Source organism: Chionomys nivalis, chromosome 8 (assembly GCF_950005125.1).
Source record: "Chionomys nivalis chromosome 8, mChiNiv1.1, whole genome shotgun sequence".
In the NCBI taxonomy this organism is placed as follows: Eukaryota; Metazoa; Chordata; class Mammalia; order Rodentia; family Cricetidae; genus Chionomys; species Chionomys nivalis.
Genome location: NC_080093.1, coordinates 89,289,141 through 89,295,993, shown reverse-complemented (window position 1 = coordinate 89,295,993; position 6,853 = coordinate 89,289,141). Strand labels below are relative to the sequence as shown.

Genomic DNA, 6,853 nt, shown 5'->3' with positions numbered 1-6,853 from the left:
TTTTAAGGAAGTGAAAGAACCAAAGGGTATCTATCCTGCTGTGACACACGTCTCAGGAGCCCCAGCTTTTCGAAGCTGGCTTTGCCTTTGCTCTGCTGCTGGCCAGGTCCCTGCACTGCTCATACACCTGTTTGCCAGAGTGCTTATGTTTTGTTCACATGTGCAATCCTCTGGCCACACCAGTAATTTTAGACGACCAGGGTTGGGGAAAAAAAAAGTCATGTCCTGTAGAATCTGTCAACACTCGGGTGTAAGCAAATGGATTCAGCTTAGGAGCAACTCCTGCCAGAGTCCCTGGTGTCCTTGCCCTCTGAGGACCTAGAGATTTTAGCAGCTAAACTGAGCAGTCGGCCCCTGGAGGCCCCAGTAGGGCAAGCACCTGTGATACAATCACAGGCCTGCACACGGGAGGTAGGTGTTGGGACTCCTCAGTCTCCAGGGCACAGTCTTTGGGATTTGAAAAATCCAGCCCCTATGGGCAGACACCACCATAGTTTTCTTTGGCTTTCTGGCACCTGACCTTGTTGGACACAGGAAGTGTTATTCAGAGCTTTTCGTAGGTTGTCAGCCACTAGAGGTCATGAGAGGTTGCGTGTGTGTGTGTGTGTGTGTGTGTGTGTGTGTGTCTGTGTGCGTGCGTGCGCGCGTGCGCGTGCATGCATTCTGGGATCAGTGCTGACAGACTGTAGAAGCTCAGGAGACCTGGAGACCTGAGTTGGTGGGGTAGAAGGGAAGTGCCTAGGGGAGAGTCCGAGGTGCAACCAGTGGGTTGGACCCAGGAGAGGCGTGGTCTCATGAGAGGGGTGGAGCTTGAGACTTGCACGCGGAGCACTGCCTGGGGGGCGGGGCTGACGAGCAAGTGGAACTGGAACTGTGGCTCTTGGGTCTCAGCGGGCCACAGCCGGAGCGGGAGGCGGGGTGACAGAGGGGCGGTCCTAGGGGAAGGCTCCAACAGGCCGAGAGCCTCACTCCCGGACGAGCCGTCACGTGGGCGCCGGACCGGGTCGGTGCTGGCAGGTCGGCTGGTTGGTTGGCAGTTGATCCTTGGGCCAGTGGCCTGTCGCTGAGTTCTCTGCTCTTATGTTGGAAGGTGAGAGGGACACGGGAGCGACAGCACACCTGAGCCTCCGGGAGAGAAGCAGCGCTCAGGCATCCAGGTCAGTGGACTCTCCTGGCCCCGGCTCACCGCTATCCCGGGAACTGAGCGCGCCCAGATCCAAGAGACACATGGGTAGTTTGGAGGTTCGCGGGCCTTTAACCTCCGAACGTTTTCAAGACCTGGGGACCCACTTATTTGGCTGGGAGATTGAGAGAAGAGTGTAACTCCGGTGAATTTGCTTGCGTTCCCCACCCCACCCTGCTCCGAAAGTGCCACCGGCCTCGCGCTTCTACAGGTGCTGGAGAGGTCCCGGGATAATGGGGTGCTCCGATATCTCATAGTTCCGGGCAATATGTCTCAGCTTGGTGCCCCATGAGAGCAGCAGTGGCGTCAGCTGGAGAGCCCAAGGTGGTGAGGACGTTGAGCGCGCTTCGCTCTGGTTACTCTCCCTGTTCTATAGAGTTTTGGTCCTCAGCGCTTTGGCCAGGAGCAGTTCTGTACACCATTTACTAAGTGCAATAGGCGTCCCAAATGCTCAAGGCATGGAGTCGCTATAGAACGGGGTTGGGATGTCAGGGATACTTTTATTTTAAAAACTGTCTTCTTCTCCCTCCTTCCATCCTGACTCCAGACCCATAGTTTTCCCTCCGATGAAAATAGGGTTTTGTGTTTAAAAACAAGCACTTCCAAGGTTCTGGTCAAATAGTCATTCAACTCTTTCTTTTAGGCCATTGAGATACTTATATGCATCAGTCTTCCTCTTCCATATTTTGGTCTTAATCCTATCAGTCTTCATCTTTCGGTCCTGAACTGATTATACAACAGATTGTTGTGTTTATAAGATTACCGTGTATTTTGTGACATTAAATACTCAACTACAGGAAGAAAGTCAACCACAGACCTAATTAACCTACAGTCTTGGATTACTGTTGGTATATCAAAAATGTTATCTGATTAGGAATTATTTCTTCACCTTGGGAGAACCAGCCCGTTCATATTCTATTTACATTCATATTTAAATGACTTTAAAGTGGAATATTGTTAAGGCTTTTGCTATTATTTTCATTTGGGATTTTATGTAATGCTAGTGGTGATGGAGACTGGTGAATTAATTTAGGACCAGGTAAATGCCAGGTCAGCAAGAGCTCTCTACCACTGAGCAACAACTCCAGCCTTCACATAATGTATTAGTGGTATTACTTTGAGATTTGGTTATGGGCCAATTTTAGTTTATTGCTTCTAGTTGAGACAGGCTCAATGCTACCATGAGTTGATGTAACTAAGGTACATAAGGTAGCTGTACTGTTTTTGTTGTTGTTTGTGGTTTTTTTGAGACAGGGTTTCTCTGTGTAACTTTGGAGCCTGTCCTGGAACTAGCTCTTGCAAACCAGGCTGGCCTCAAACCTGAGATGGGGCTTCTTTGTGTAGCTTTGCAGCCTGTCCAGGAACTAGTTCTTGTAGACCAGGCTGCCTTGAACTCACAGAGGTCCGTGTACCTCTGCCTCCTGAGTGCTGGGATTAAAGGTGTGCACCACCCACGCCCAGCTTAGATGATTTTAAGAGTAAGTCGATAATGTAAGTGATACGTGTCAGAGTGGCAGGAGAAGATGGGAACAAACTTGCAGAAATTTTAGTTTTTCCTTTTTTTCATCAGAATAAGGAAAATCTGGGATAGTTTTAAGAAGGATCAATCTATGTGAGGTATGACACAGGAAGACATTAAGGGTGGCTCCAAAAAGTGGCTACTGGTCCTTCTTGATTCCTGGTCTGAGTGGCCGATAAAACAACACCCAAAATGAATGGTCCTAGCTGGCACCTAAGGCAGGTGCGAGGCCTTGGGCCTCGGAGGCTTGGGTAAGCCGACTCTGATTTGTGGTCTGCTGAGCTTATCAAAGTTAGGAACCTTGAACCTTGACCTTCCCAACTCCCAGACTGACAGCATTCCAGTAAACATTTGTGGAGTGAGTGGTCAGAAGGTACTGTCGATCAGCACTCTTCAAACACAAGCCTGACAATCACCTGATGCTCTTCAGATGTGGGTCAGGGCTAGATCCTGACATTCGGTGATTCGAACCTGAAACTCTCCTGTCTGTAGCAAGAATTCAAAGTAGTGATCTATAAACCTGTGCACCTCTGAAGGCCTTGGACGTGCCTGGGGGAGTTTTCCCAACTGTTCAGGTTAAGTAGGTCCTAGGCAGGTAACAGTCAGGTGGGATAGGCTGCTGGACTTGGCCGTGCTTGGAGGACCACGGTTGGGAGACCAGTTCGGAGACTGGCAGGCCAGTTGAGATCAATGTGAGGAGAGTAAAGTGTGAGCAGACAGGATGAGTCTTTAGGTCCAGGGCCAAGGAGAAAGTGGGTCCGCCCCATATGTCCCAATCATACTGATTCAGCAGAATAAGACTCTAGGAAAAGGAACCATTTTTGGAGAATTCTACTTAAATTTTGGATGCAAGGAAAGGTGTGCTGCTTAGACGATAATGGTCGGCAGCTAATTTGTATTTGTCCATAAGGCCTTTTTCCCTCCTGAAATACAGATCTGTTCACGATTCATTCCTGTTTCAAATCCCCTCATCGAGCTCCGACTGAAAATATGAGATGGAAGAATGACTGCAAGCACCAGTGACACTTTTAAACATTAAAGCTCCAGATTTTATGCCTCCATGGGAGATATGACGGTCACCCCTTAATGTTCACAAAACTAAAACTCTGGGCTTGGGTTTTCCTGAGTCACTGTTTTTCTTGCTTCCTCCTTCCTCGGAGGAGTTCCAGTTCCTTTGCCCTTTGCTATCCTAGTATCTTGTTTTGTTTTGCTTGAAGGCACCTGTGTGTGTTTATTTTTGGCATCTAGAGGAGGTGAGCTCTGTCCCTTTATAAAATCTTAAAGGGCAGTCTGATGAGCGGTCTGTTAGTGGCTCACTCCAGGGACTGTTATTATCTCCGATACTTGTGATAAAAAGCCTTAGAGGAAATGGGTACCCTAAAGCAACCTGCTGAGCTATCCGCTGGCTGAGATCTCCAGAAGGCCTCAGACTTTAGAGGCATTCAGACTCTGCAGCAAATTGAAAATTTCTCTGGACCTTAACATCATTGGTTTGGTGCTCCTTGGTAATTCTTGCTTTCATTTCCTCTCTGTGTTCCTGTGCGCATTTATGCACGCAAGAGCTAAGCATTCATTGTGCACGATGCTTTTTATTAACCCCCATGTTATATAGTAACCTTGTACTTACCTGTGCATGTCTGTAACACATCTGTAGATATAGGTAGGATAAGATTGCCTTTCTGATAAGATAAACTATAATATTCTTGTGAACTTTTAGGCTAATTCTTTTCCTAAATCTCTCTACACAGTTGCCCCAAACTGAGGAGCTAGACTGTCTCTCTCCTTTATGCCTCTCTGTTTGAGGAGACTATGCTTCTTAGATTATAATCTTTGGACAATGATTTTTGCACGGCTGTGAGTCTGAATTACAAATTTGATCATGATCCTTTTCTTCTTAAAAGATCTGAGAAGGTGAATCTAAACCGAATAGATGCAGTGTCCAAACACTGATTAAGCCGTGTAGATTGTATAGCCCTATGCAAGATATGACAGTTGCCTCTTCCTGGAGGTATCAGTTTTCCCTGCTCTGCAGGTGGTGAGAACCCTAGAAACCCCCTCACTCTCAAGTCCTTTCACTCTTTCCACTAATATCATATGTGAATTTCAATAGAAACTGCTCTCTGCAATGTTCCTTCCATCTCTCTGTCCATACTCTGAACATAGTACAGCAACTTTTGTACGAGACCCAATACTTAACAGTTATCAGAAAGTGTTATTAGCAAGTGTTTCCCCTGTTTTTGGGTCCCGTTGGCTGGCAGGTTTAGCTTCTGTAAAGAGGGAAAGGAGCAGGTAGTTTTGTGAGAGAGAAGGGGAGGAATGGGAACAAGCTTAAAGACAGGAAGGGCAGGCTCAAGGAAGAATGGCTCAGTGGCTAGAATCATGGGGTGTGGTAGGGTGTTGTATGACTCTCCTGGGGAGACACGAACAGGTGTCTATTCCACCCAGATGCTGATGACACACTACAGAAAGGATTCCACCCAAGCCTAGCTTGGTGAACCAATGGATTATTTGAGGGGTTACTGATAGGAGGGTGGGTGACTTAGGGCAGCTACATCCATTAGTGTGGGTGAGCATGCAGGAAGGCTGCACCCCTGGAGCTCCTTGCTCAACTTGCAGGCAGCACAAGTAGATAGTCTCTTCTTCGGCAATTATTTAATGCTTTTATACCTGAGGGCGGGGCTTATGTGTCCTGTAACTTTCTCAACCGAGACTCCCAAGTACCCTCTAGGTAAGTTTCACCAGCTTCCTGTTCCCTCCAGGAGGGAAGTGTTTCCCTTCAGTGGAAATGGCTCTACATCCTGGGAACATCTGGAGAGGATAGGCTGGAGCTCAGAAAGGGAAAAGATGGTGGAAGGTCCTGAAGGTTGGAGCTAAAGAGTTAAATTTGGCCTGTATGATCACACACACACACACACACACACACACACACACACACACACACACACACAGCTTTCAGGTACTTGGCAGCATGGTAAAACTCATCCAAAACAAAATTTCTCTTGTACTGATGATATTGAAAGCTATGAGTAATATGGAAAAGGCTCTCTGCAAGTGTGTCTTCGGGATTCTGGGCTAGAAGGGTAGACTTGTGGGACTACTTACAAGGACATGTTATTGGAGTAACCCATAGGAGGATATTGGGTTCTGAATCAAGGCAATGACCATAGCAATGGAGAAGTGAACTTGCCAAGAAATGACTGTATTTATGGGAGATAAAAGAGTCATATTGGATACTGACTGTGGATGAGGTGACTGTGAAAAGGTGTGGAACCATGGAGGACTTTCTGATTTAGAAGAGGGAAGGAAAAGAAGGTGTTGATACATTTTAAAATCAGAAGAGCCTTGGGTAGCTTCTTGTTTACCCTTTATAATTTTACTCAAGAGGATGGTAAAGCCCAAAGCAGTCTACCCAAAGTCGCCCATTCTTAGTTGCAGACCCAGCTTTCCTAAACTCCTGGCCTTTCCATAGGAGGGGCTGCTTGGGTAGAGAAGTGCTTTTTATGACATAAGAAGAACTCTATTCTGTATATATTGCTATGTGCATATTCAGGTTTTTCTGGGGGATATAACCATTAATCAATTTACCAGTTTACTGGAAATGTATATTCTAAGGACGTAACTCTCTCTGCTCTCCCAGACAAACTTTGGGGACACATTCAACATTCCATAAGATGTTGCTACTGTGGTGAATAGATGAGAGAAAGGAGGGGAAGGTGCTGGGATTGATAGCTAGCTGGGGACAGCAAACCAGTCATAAGGACTTCCTGTGTGATGGATGGGAAGTCTCTTTGAGAGAGACTCAGTGACTCTGAGGTCAGAATTTTTTCCTCTTAGCCCATCCTTTCTAGACTTCACTGACCAACCAGGCTTCCCAGCTGCTGGCCTCCCAGGACAGACTGTCTTGCTTTTGTCATGAACCTCAAGGCAGAGGTCACTTCCATCCGCTAAGGCAGAGAGGTAGGTAGGTTAATGTATTTGGCACAGTTGGAATTATCACTTGGCAAATCCATAGCAGGCAAATCCAAACAGTTATTCTGCTGTGCTGGGATTTACTTTGAAAGTGAATTTATCTAGCCATCCTGGCTTTTTCTTACCTGTTTTTACCTCATCTTGTTTTGAGGCTGAGTTAGTATCTTTGTCCCTCCTAATGA

At 46.8% G+C, this 6,853-nt stretch overlaps 1 protein-coding gene across 5 annotated transcripts in view; it reads left to right on the top strand.

Moving 5' to 3' along the window:
• The first annotated feature begins 982 nt into the window (after positions 1–982).
• Ppfibp2 (PPFIA binding protein 2) overlaps positions 983–6,853 on the top strand; it is a 157,004-nt gene continuing 151,133 nt past the window's right edge. For all 5 annotated transcript variants that reach the window (XM_057777946.1, XM_057777945.1, XM_057777944.1 and 2 more), the window contains exon 1: positions 983–1,157. The gene's annotated coding sequence lies outside the window, so the exon portion shown is untranslated. The remainder of the gene's footprint in view (positions 1,158–6,853) is intronic.